At 45.6% G+C, this 11,640-nt stretch overlaps 1 non-coding gene across 1 annotated transcript; it reads left to right on the top strand.

Moving 5' to 3' along the window:
- Window positions 1-1,654: 1,654 nt before the first annotated feature.
- On the top strand, window positions 1,655-1,727 carry TRNAV-CAC (transfer RNA valine (anticodon CAC)). The gene has a single exon. It is a non-coding gene; the product is annotated as a tRNA-Val (tRNA).
- Window positions 1,728-11,640: the final 9,913 nt, after the last annotated feature.

Below are 11,640 nucleotides of genomic sequence, written 5' to 3'. Positions count from 1 at the left end.
ATCTGAAATGGGCTTTCTTCCTTGTTTTCTTCATTACTCAAGAGTATCATTTGCAAGGATGGTAAACTGAACTCAGGTTTTTAAATAACCAGAAACAAATAATAGCTAATACGGTGACCCCAACCTCCGACCCTCCAACCGGAAAAGGCCTATCGTGGTGGGTTTCTGTGGTGTAGTGGTTATCACGTTCGCCTCACACACGAAAGGTCCCCAGTTAGAAACCGGGCATAAACACTGTGCACACGCTAGTGCTTTTTGCCACAATGTCGCTTTCATCACCCCCTTTCAAGCATTGTACTTTAGCGTAGACTTTCGGTTTGCAAGGCACAAAAAATCTGCAAGAATGGGTTTCTGTAGTGTAGTGGTTATCACGTTCGCCTAACACGCGAAAGGTCCCCGGTTCGAAACCGGGCAGAAACACTGTGCACACGCTAGTGCTTTTTGCTACAATATCGCTTTCAGCAACCCTTTTCAAGCATTCTACTTTAGAGTAGACTTTCCACTTGCAAGGCCCAACAAAGCAGCATGAATAGGTTTCTGTAGTGTAGTGGTTATCACGTTTTCCTCACACGCGAAAGGTCCCCGGTTCGAAACCGGGCAGAAACAGTGCTTACCTTTAACTTTTTCACAGTCAGGCACACTCAAAGCTCTTGCCACACCATGCCCCTCTTGCAGCCGTAAGTGAAATCTGCCAATATAAAGCACAGTTTAGGTGCAACACCTTCACTGGGAGCTCTTTTTCTTCACTGTTTATAAGTCGACCAGGAGAAATTGAAGACCCTTGCCTGAAGATGTTAGGTGAGCTGGTTTGCTGGTCCTACACAGGCAAAGTTTTGCTGCAGTGCCTATAGTGCAGACTCTGTAATAGCTGACTAGTAAAACCTGCTGACCATCGCTGTAAGTGTTTAGGAAAACTTGTTTTCTGGACCCAAAGGCAATAGGAATTCGGACTTTGGCTCTCCTGCTTAGTCAGCTGAGTTGGAAAACCTAACGACCATTGGTGTATGTTTTCCTCTGATCTGGTGAGAAAAGTGTGTGGAACAGCTAGAGGTGATATCCATGACTCAGTCTATCTTGCCAGTACTGGCTGTTTTGAGGATGGTATTTGTATCAAGCTAGGCATCTGAAATGGGCTTTCTTCCTTGTTTTCTTCATTACTCAAGAGTATCATTTGCAAGGATGGTAAACTGAACTCAGGTTTTTAAATAACCAGAAACAAATAATAGCTAATACGGTGACCCCAACCTCCGACCCTCCAACCGGAAAAGGCCTATCGTGGTGGGTTTCTGTGGTGTAGTGGTTACCACGTTCGCCTCACACACGAAAGGTCCCCAGTTAGAAACCGGGCATAAACACTGTGCACACGCTAGTGCTTTTTGCCACAATGTCGCTTTCATCACCCCCTTTCAAGCATTGTACTTTAGCGTAGACTTTCGGTTTGCAAGGCACAAATAATCTGCAAGAATGGGTTTCTGTAGTGTAGTGGTTATCACGTTCGCCTAACACGCGAAAGGTCCCCGGTTCGAAACCGGGCAGAAACACTGTGCACGCGCTAGTGCTTTTTGCTACAATATCGCTTTCAGCAACCCTTTTCAAGCATTCTACTTTAGAGTAGACTTTCCACTTGCAAGGCCCAACAAAGCAGCATGAATAGGTTTCTGTAGTGTAGTGGTTATCACGTTCGCCTCACACGCGAAAGGTCCCCGGTTCGAAACCGGGCAGAAACAGTGCTTACCTTTAACTTTTTCACAGTCAGGCACACTCAAAGCTCTTGCCACACCATGCCCCTCTTGCAGCCGTAAGTGAAATCTGCCAATATAAAGCACAGTTTAGGTGCAACACCTTCACTGGGAGCTCTTTTTCTTCACTGTTTATAAGTCGACCAGGAGAAATTGAAGACCCTTGCCTGAAGATGTTAGGTGAGCTGGTTTGCTGGTCCTACACAGGCAAAGTTTTGCTGCAGTGCCTATAGTGCAGACTCTGTAATAGCTGACTAGTAAAACCTGCTGACCATCGCTGTAAGTGTTTAGGAAAACTTGTTTTCTGGACCCAAAGGCAATAGGAATTCGGACTTTGGCTCTCCTGCTTAGTCAGCTGAGTTGGAAAACCTAACGACCATTGGTGTATGTTTTCCTCTGATCTGGTGAGAAAAGTGTGTGGAACAGCTAGAGGTGATATCCATGACTCAGTCTATCTTGCCAGTACTGGCTGTTTTGAGGATGGTATTTGTATCAAGCTAGGCATCTGAAATGGGCTTTCTTCCTTGTTTTCTTCATTACTCAAGAGTATCATTTGCAAGGATGGTAAACTGAACTCAGGTTTTTAAATAACCAGAAACAAATAATAGCTAATACGGTGACCCCAACCTCCGACCCTCCAACCGGAAAAGGCCTATCGTGGTGGGTTTCTGTGGTGTAGTGGTTATCACGTTCGCCTCACACACGAAAGGTCCCCAGTTAGAAACCGGGCATAAACACTGTGCACACGCTAGTGCTTTTTGCCACAATGTCGCTTTCATCACCCCCTTTCAAGCATTGTACTTTAGCGTAGACTTTCGGTTTGCAAGGCACAAAAAATCTGCAAGAATGGGTTTCTGTAGTGTAGTGGTTATCACGTTCGCCTAACACGCGAAAGGTCCCCGGTTCGAAACCGGGCAGAAACACTGTGCACACGCTAGTGCTTTTTGCTACAATATCGCTTTCAGCAACCCTTTTCAAGCATTCTACTTTAGAGTAGACTTTCCACTTGCAAGGCCCAACAAAGCAGCATGAATAGGTTTCTGTAGTGTAGTGGTTATCACGTTTGCCTCACACGCGAAAGGTCCCCGGTTCGAAACCGGGCAGAAACAGTGCTTACCTTTAACTTTTTCACAGTCAGGCACACTCAAAGCTCTTGCCACACCATGCCCCTCTTGCAGCCGTAAGTGAAATCTGCCAATATAAAGCACAGTTTAGGTGCAACACCTTCACTGGGAGCTCTTTTTCTTCACTGTTTATAAGTCGACCAGGAGAAATTGAAGACCCTTGCCTGAAGATGTTAGGTGAGCTGGTTTGCTGGTCCTACACAGGCAAAGTTTTGCTGCAGTGCCTATAGTGCAGACTCTGTAATAGCTGACTAGTAAAACCTGCTGACCATCGCTGTAAGTGTTTAGGAAAACTTGTTTTCTGGACCCAAAGGCAATAGGAATGCGGACTTTGGCTCTCCTGCTTAGTCAGCTGAGTTGGAAAACCTAACGACCATTGGTGTATGTTTTCCTCTGATCTGGTGAGAAAAGTGTGTGGAACAGCTAGAGGTGATATCCATGACTCAGTCTATCTTGCCAGTACTGGCTGTTTTGAGGATGGTATTTGTATCAAGCTAGGCATCTGAAATGGGCTTTCTTCCTTGTTTTCTTCATTACTCAAGAGTATCATTTGCAAGGATGGTAAACTGAACTCAGGTTTTTAAATAACCAGAAACAAATAATAGCTAATACGGTGACCCCAACCTCCGACCCTCCAACCGGAAAAGGCCTATCGTGGTGGGTTTCTGTGGTGTAGTGGTTATCACGTTCGCCTCACACACGAAAGGTCCCCAGTTAGAAACCGGGCATAAACACTGTGCACACGCTAGTGCTTTTTGCCACAATGTCGCTTTCATCACCCCCTTTCAAGCATTGTACTTTAGCGTAGACTTTCGGTTTGCAAGGCACAAAAAATCTGCAAGAATGGGTTTCTGTAGTGTAGTGGTTATCACGTTCGCCTAACACGCGAAAGGTCCCCGGTTCGAAACCGGGCAGAAACACTGTGCACACGCTAGTGCTTTTTGCTACAATATCGCTTTCAGCAACCCTTTTCAAGCATTCTACTTTAGAGTAGACTTTCCACTTGCAAGGCCCAACAAAGCAGCATGAATAGGTTTCTGTAGTGTAGTGGTTATCACGTTTTCCTCACACGCGAAAGGTCCCCGGTTCGAAACCGGGCAGAAACAGTGCTTACCTTTAACTTTTTCACAGTCAGGCACACTCAAAGCTCTTGCCACACCATGCCCCTCTTGCAGCCGTAAGTGAAATCTGCCAATATAAAGCACAGTTTAGGTGCAACACCTTCACTGGGAGCTCTTTTTCTTCACTGTTTATAAGTCGACCAGGAGAAATTGAAGACCCTTGCCTGAAGATGTTAGGTGAGCTGGTTTGCTGGTCCTACACAGGCAAAGTTTTGCTGCAGTGCCTATAGTGCAGACTCTGTAATAGCTGACTAGTAAAACCTGCTGACCATCGCTGTAAGTGTTTAGGAAAACTTGTTTTCTGGACCCAAAGGCAATAGGAATTCGGACTTTGGCTCTCCTGCTTAGTCAGCTGAGTTGGAAAACCTAACGACCATTGGTGTATGTTTTCCTCTGATCTGGTGAGAAAAGTGTGTGGAACAGCTAGAGGTGATATCCATGACTCAGTCTATCTTGCCAGTACTGGCTGTTTTGAGGATGGTATTTGTATCAAGCTAGGCATCTGAAATGGGCTTTCTTCCTTGTTTTCTTCATTACTCAAGAGTATCATTTGCAAGGATGGTAAACTGAACTCAGGTTTTTAAATAACCAGAAACAAATAATAGCTAATACGGTGACCCCAACCTCCGACCCTCCAACCGGAAAAGGCCTATCGTGGTGGGTTTCTGTGGTGTAGTGGTTATCACGTTCGCCTCACACACGAAAGGTCCCCAGTTAGAAACCGGGCATAAACACTGTGCACACGCTAGTGCTTTTTGCCACAATGTCGCTTTCATCACCCCCTTTCAAGCATTGTACTTTAGCGTAGACTTTCGGTTTGCAAGGCACAAAAAATCTGCAAGAATGGGTTTCTGTAGTGTAGTGGTTATCACGTTCGCCTAACACGCGAAAGGTCCCCGGTTCGAAACCGGGCAGAAACACTGTGCACACGCTAGTGCTTTTTGCTACAATATCGCTTTCAGCAACCCTTTTCAAGCATTCTACTTTAGAGTAGACTTTCCACTTGCAAGGCCCAACAAAGCAGCATGAATAGGTTTCTGTAGTGTAGTGGTTATCACGTTTGCCTCACACGCGAAAGGTCCCCGGTTCGAAACCGGGCAGAAACAGTGCTTACCTTTAACTTTTTCACAGTCAGGCACACTCAAAGCTCTTGCCACACCATGCCCCTCTTGCAGCCGTAAGTGAAATCTGCCAATATAAAGCACAGTTTAGGTGCAACACCTTCACTGGGAGCTCTTTTTCTTCACTGTTTATAAGTCGACCAGGAGAAATTGAAGACCCTTGCCTGAAGATGTTAGGTGAGCTGGTTTGCTGGTCCTACACAGGCAAAGTTTTGCTGCAGTGCCTATAGTGCAGACTCTGTAATAGCTGACTAGTAAAACCTGCTGACCATCGCTGTAAGTGTTTAGGAAAACTTGTTTTCTGGACCCAAAGGCAATAGGAATGCGGACTTTGGCTCTCCTGCTTAGTCAGCTGAGTTGGAAAACCTAACGACCATTGGTGTATGTTTTCCTCTGATCTGGTGAGAAAAGTGTGTGGAACAGCTAGAGGTGATATCCATGACTCAGTCTATCTTGCCAGTACTGGCTGTTTTGAGGATGGTATTTGTATCAAGCTAGGCAACTGAAATGGGCTTTCTTCCTTGTTTTCTTCATTACTCAAGAGTATCATTTGCAAGGATGGTAAACTGAACTCAGGTTTTTAAATAACCAGAAACAAATAATAGCTAATACGGTGACCCCAACCTCCGACCCTCCAACCGGAAAAGGCCTATCGTGGTGGGTTTCTGTGGTGTAGTGGTTATCACGTTCGCCTCACACACGAAAGGTCCCCAGTTAGAAACCGGGCATAAACACTGTGCACACGCTAGTGCTTTTTGCCACAATGTCGCTTTCATCACCCCCTTTCAAGCATTGTACTTTAGCGTAGACTTTCGGTTTGCAAGGCACAAAAAATCTGCAAGAATGGGTTTCTGTAGTGTAGTGGTTATCACGTTCGCCTAACACGCGAAAGGTCCCCGGTTCGAAACCGGGCAGAAACACTGTGCACACGCTAGTGCTTTTTGCTACAATATCGCTTTCAGCAACCCTTTTCAAGCATTCTACTTTAGAGTAGACTTTCCACTTGCAAGGCCCAACAAAGCAGCATGAATAGGTTTCTGTAGTGTAGTGGTTATCACGTTTGCCTCACATGCGAAAAGTCCCCGGTTCGAAACCGGGCAGAAACAGTGCTTACCTTTAACTTTTTCACAGTCAGGCACACTCAAAGCTCTTGCCACACCATGCCCCTCTTGCAGCCGTAAGTGAAATCTGCCAATATAAAGCACAGTTTAGGTGCAACACCTTCACTGGGAGCTCTTTTTCTTCACTGTTTATAAGTCGACCAGGAGAAATTGAAGACCCTTGCCTGAAGATGTTAGGTGAGCTGGTTTGCTGGTCCTACACAGGCAAAGTTTTGCTGCAGTGCCTATAGTGCAGACTCTGTAATAGCTGACTAGTAAAACCTGCTGACCATCGCTGTAAGTGTTTAGGAAAACTTGTTTTCTGGACCCAAAGGCAATAGGAATTCGGACTTTGGCTCTCCTGCTTAGTCAGCTGAGTTGGAAAACCTAACGACCATTGGTATATGTTTTCCTCTGATCTGGTGAGAAAAGTGTGTGGAACAGCTAGAGGTGATATCCATGACTCAGTCTATCTTGCCAGTACTGGCTGTTTTGAGGATGGTATTTGTATCAAGCTAGGCATCTGAAATGGGCTTTCTTCCTTGTTTTCTTCATTACTCAAGAGTATCATTTGCAAGGATGGTAAACTGAACTCAGGTTTTTAAATAACCAGAAACAAATAATAGCTAATACGGTGACCCCAACCTCCGACCCTCCAACCGGAAAAGGCCTATCGTGGTGGGTTTCTGTGGTGTAGTGGTTATCACGTTCGCCTCACACACGAAAGGTCCCCAGTTAGAAACCGGGCATAAACACTGTGCACACGCTAGTGCTTTTTGCCACAATGTCGCTTTCATCACCCCCTTTCAAGCATTGTACTTTAGCGTAGACTTTCGGTTTGCAAGGCACAAAAAATCTGCAAGAATGGGTTTCTGTAGTGTAGTGGTTATCACGTTCGCCTAACACGCGAAAGGTCCCCGGTTCGAAACCGGGCAGAAACACTGTGCACACGCTAGTGCTTTTTGCTACAATATCGCTTTCAGCAACCCTTTTCAAGCATTCTACTTTAGAGTAGACTTTCCACTTGCAAGGCCCAACAAAGCAGCATGAATAGGTTTCTGTAGTGTAGTGGTTATCACGTTTGCCTCACACGCGAAAGGTCCCCGGTTCGAAACCGGGCAGAAACAGTGCTTACCTTTAACTTTTTCACAGTCAGGCACACTCAAAGCTCTTGCCACACCATGCCCCTCTTGCAGCCGTAAGTGAAATCTGCCAATATAAAGCACAGTTTAGGTGCAACACCTTCACTGGGAGCTCTTTTTCTTCACTGTTTATAAGTCGACCAGGAGAAATTGAAGACCCTTGCCTGAAGATGTTAGGTGAGCTGGTTTGCTGGTCCTACACAGGCAAAGTTTTGCTGCAGTGCCTATAGTGCAGACTCTGTAATAGCTGACTAGTAAAACCTGCTGACCATCGCTGTAAGTGTTTAGGAAAACTTGTTTTCTGGACCCAAAGGCAATAGGAATGCGGACTTTGGCTCTCCTGCTTAGTCAGCTGAGTTGGAAAACCTAACGACCATTGGTGTATGTTTTCCTCTGATCTGGTGAGAAAAGTGTGTGGAACAGCTAGAGGTGATATCCATGACTCAGTCTATCTTGCCAGTACTGGCTGTTTTGAGGATGGTATTTGTATCAAGCTAGGCATCTGAAATGGGCTTTCTTCCTTGTTTTCTTCATTACTCAAGAGTATCATTTGCAAGGATGGTAAACTGAACTCAGGTTTTTAAATAACCAGAAACAAATAATAGCTAATACGGTGACCCCAACCTCCGACCCTCCAGCCGGAAAAGGCCTATCGTGGTGGGTTTCTGTGGTGTAGTGGTTATCACGTTCGCCTCACACACGAAAGGTCCCCAGTTAGAAACCGGGCATAAACACTGTGCACACGCTAGTGCTTTTTGCCACAATGTCGCTTTCATCACCCCCTTTCAAGCATTGTACTTTAGCGTAGACTTTCGGTTTGCAAGGCACAAAAAATCTGCAAGAATGGGTTTCTGTAGTGTAGTGGTTATCACGTTCGCCTAACACGCGAAAGGTCCCCGGTTCGAAACCGGGCAGAAACACTGTGCACACGCTAGTGCTTTTTGCTACAATATCGCTTTCAGCAACCCTTTTCAAGCATTCTACTTTAGAGTAGACTTTCCACTTGCAAGGCCCAACAAAGCAGCATGAATAGGTTTCTGTAGTGTAGTGGTTATCACGTTTGCCTCACATGCGAAAGGTCCCCGGTTCGAAACCGGGCAGAAACAGTGCTTACCTTTAACTTTTTCACAGTCAGGCACACTCAAAGCTCTTGCCACACCATGCCCCTCTTGCAGCCGTAAGTGAAATCTGCCAATATAAAGCACAGTTTAGGTGCAACACCTTCACTGGGAGCTCTTTTTCTTCACTGTTTATAAGTCGACCAGGAGAAATTGAAGACCCTTGCCTGAAGATGTTAGGTGAGCTGGTTTGCTGGTCCTACACAGGCAAAGTTTTGCTGCAGTGCCTATAGTGCAGACTCTGTAATAGCTGACTAGTAAAACCTGCTGACCATCGCTGTAAGTGTTTAGGAAAACTTGTTTTCTGGACCCAAAGGCAATAGGAATGCGGACTTTGGCTCTCCTGCTTAGTCAGCTGAGTTGGAAAACCTAACGACCATTGGTGTATGTTTTCCTCTGATCTGGTGAGAAAAGTGTGTGGAACAGCTAGAGGTGATATCCATGACTCAGTCTATCTTGCCAGTACTGGCTGTTTTGAGGATGGTATTTGTATCAAGCTAGGCATCTGAAATGGGCTTTCTTCCTTGTTTTCTTCATTACTCAAGAGTATCATTTGCAAGGATGGTAAACTGAACTCAGGTTTTTAAATAACCAGAAACAAATAATAGCTAATACGGTGACCCCAACCTCCGACCCTCCAACCGGAAAAGGCCTATCGTGGTGGGTTTCTGTGGTGTAGTGGTTATCACGTTCGCCTCACACACGAAAGGTCCCCAGTTAGAAACCGGGCATAAACACTGTGCACACGCTAGTGCTTTTTGCCACAATGTCGCTTTCATCACCCCCTTTCAAGCATTGTACTTTAGCGTAGACTTTCGGTTTGCAAGGCACAAAAAATCTGCAAGAATGGGTTTCTGTAGTGTAGTGGTTATCACGTTCGCCTAACACGCGAAAGGTCCCTGGTTCGAAACCGGGCAGAAACACTGTGCACACGCTAGTGCTTTTTGCTACAATATCGCTTTCAGCAACCCTTTTCAAGCATTCTACTTTAGAGTAGACTTTCCACTTGCAAGGCCCAACAAAGCAGCATGAATAGGTTTCTGTAGTGTAGTGGTTATCACGTTTGCCTCACACGCGAAAGGTCCCCGGTTCGAAACCGGGCAGAAACAGTGCTTACCTTTAACTTTTTCACAGTCGGGCACACTCAAAGCTCTTGCCACACCATGCCCCTCTTGCAGCCGTAAGTGAAATCTGCCAATATAAAGCACAGTTTAGGTGCAACACCTTCACTGGGAGCTCTTTTTCTTCACTGTTTATAAGTCGACCAGGAGAAATTGAAGACCCTTGCCTGAAGATGTTAGGTGAGCTGGTTTGCTGGTCCTACACAGGCAAAGTTTTGCTGCAGTGCCTATAGTGCAGACTCTGTAATAGCTGACTAGTAAAACCTGCTGACCATCGCTGTAAGTGTTTAGGAAAACTTGTTTTCTGGACCCAAAGGCAATAGGAATTCGGACTTTGGCTCTCCTGCTTAGTCAGCTGAGTTGGAAAACCTAACGACCATTGGTGTATGTTTTCCTCTGATCTGGTGAGAAAAGTGTGTGGAACAGCTAGAGGTGATATCCATGACTCAGTCTATCTTGCCAGTACTGGCTGTTTTGAGGATGGTATTTGTATCAAGCTAGGCATCTGAAATGGGCTTTCTTCCTTGTTTTCTTCATTACTCAAGAGTATCATTTGCAAGGATGGTAAACTGAACTCAGGTTTTTAAATAACCAGAAACAAATAATAGCTAATACGGTGACCCCAACCTCCGACCCTCCAACCGGAAAAGGCCTATCGTGGTGGGTTTCTGTGGTGTAGTGGTTATCACGTTCGCCTCACACACGAAAGGTCCCCAGTTAGAAGCCGGGCATAAACACTGTGCACACGCTAGTGCTTTTTGCCACAATGTCGCTTTCATCACCCCCTTTCAAGCATTGTACTTTAGCGTAGACTTTCGGTTTGCAAGGCACAAAAAATCTGCAAGAATGGGTTACTGTAGTGTAGTGGTTATCACGTTCGCCTAACACGCGAAAGGTCCCCGGTTCGAAACCGGGCAGAAACACTGTGCACACGCTAGTGCTTTTTGCTACAATATCGCTTTCAGCAACCCTTTTCAAGCATTCTACTTTAGAGTAGACTTTCCACTTGCAAGGCCCAACAAAGCAGCATGAATAGGTTTCTGTAGTGTAGTGGTTATCACGTTTGCCTCACACGCGAAAGGTCCCCGGTTCGAAACCGGGCAGAAACAGTGCTTACCTTTAACTTTTTCACAGTCAGGCACACTCAAAGCTCTTGCCACACCATGCCCCTCTTGCAGCCGTAAGTGAAATCTGCCAATATAAAGCACAGTTTAGGTGCAACACCTTCACTGGGAGCTCTTTTTCTTCACTGTTTATAAGTCGACCAGGAGAAATTGAAGACCCTTGCCTGAAGATGTTAGGTGAGCTGGTTTGCTGGTCCTACACAGGCAAAGTTTTGCTGCAGTGCCTATAGTGCAGACTCTGTAATAGCTGACTAGTAAAACCTGCTGACCATCGCTGTAAGTGTTTAGGAAAACTTGTTTTCTGGACCCAAAGGCAATAGGAATGCGGACTTTGGCTCTCCTGCTTAGTCAGCTGAGTTGGAAAACCTAACGACCATTGGTGTATGTTTTCCTCTGATCTGGTGAGAAAAGTGTGTGGAACAGCTAGAGGTGATATCCATGACTCAGTCTATCTTGCCAGTACTGGCTGTTTTGAGGATGGTATTTGTATCAAGCTAGGCATCTGAAATGGGCTTTCTTCCTTGTTTTCTTCATTACTCAAGAGTATCATTTGCAAGGATGGTAAACTGAACTCAGGTTTTTAAATAACCAGAAACAAATAATAGCTAATACGGTGACCCCAACCTCCGACCCTCCAACCGGAAAAGGCCTATCGTGGTGGGTTTCTGTGGTGTAGTGGTTATCACGTTCGCCTCACACACGAAAGGTCCCCAGTTAGAAGCCGGGCATAAACACTGTGCACACGCTAGTGCTTTTTGCCACAATGTCGCTTTCATCACCCCCTTTCAAGCATTGTACTTTAGCGTAGACTTTCGGTTTGCAAGGCACAAAAAATCTGCAAGAATGGGTTTCTGTAGTGTAGTGGTTATCACGTTCGCCTAACACGCGAAAGGTCCCCGGTTCGAAACCGGGCAGAAACACTGTGCACAC

This window comes from Aquarana catesbeiana, linkage group LG03, assembly GCF_042186555.1.
Source record: "Aquarana catesbeiana isolate 2022-GZ linkage group LG03, ASM4218655v1, whole genome shotgun sequence".
Lineage (NCBI taxonomy): Eukaryota > Metazoa > Chordata > Amphibia > Anura > Ranidae > Aquarana > Aquarana catesbeiana.
The sequence above is the reverse complement of the archived record's forward strand: the minus strand, read 5'-3'. Positions and strand labels throughout refer to the sequence as shown.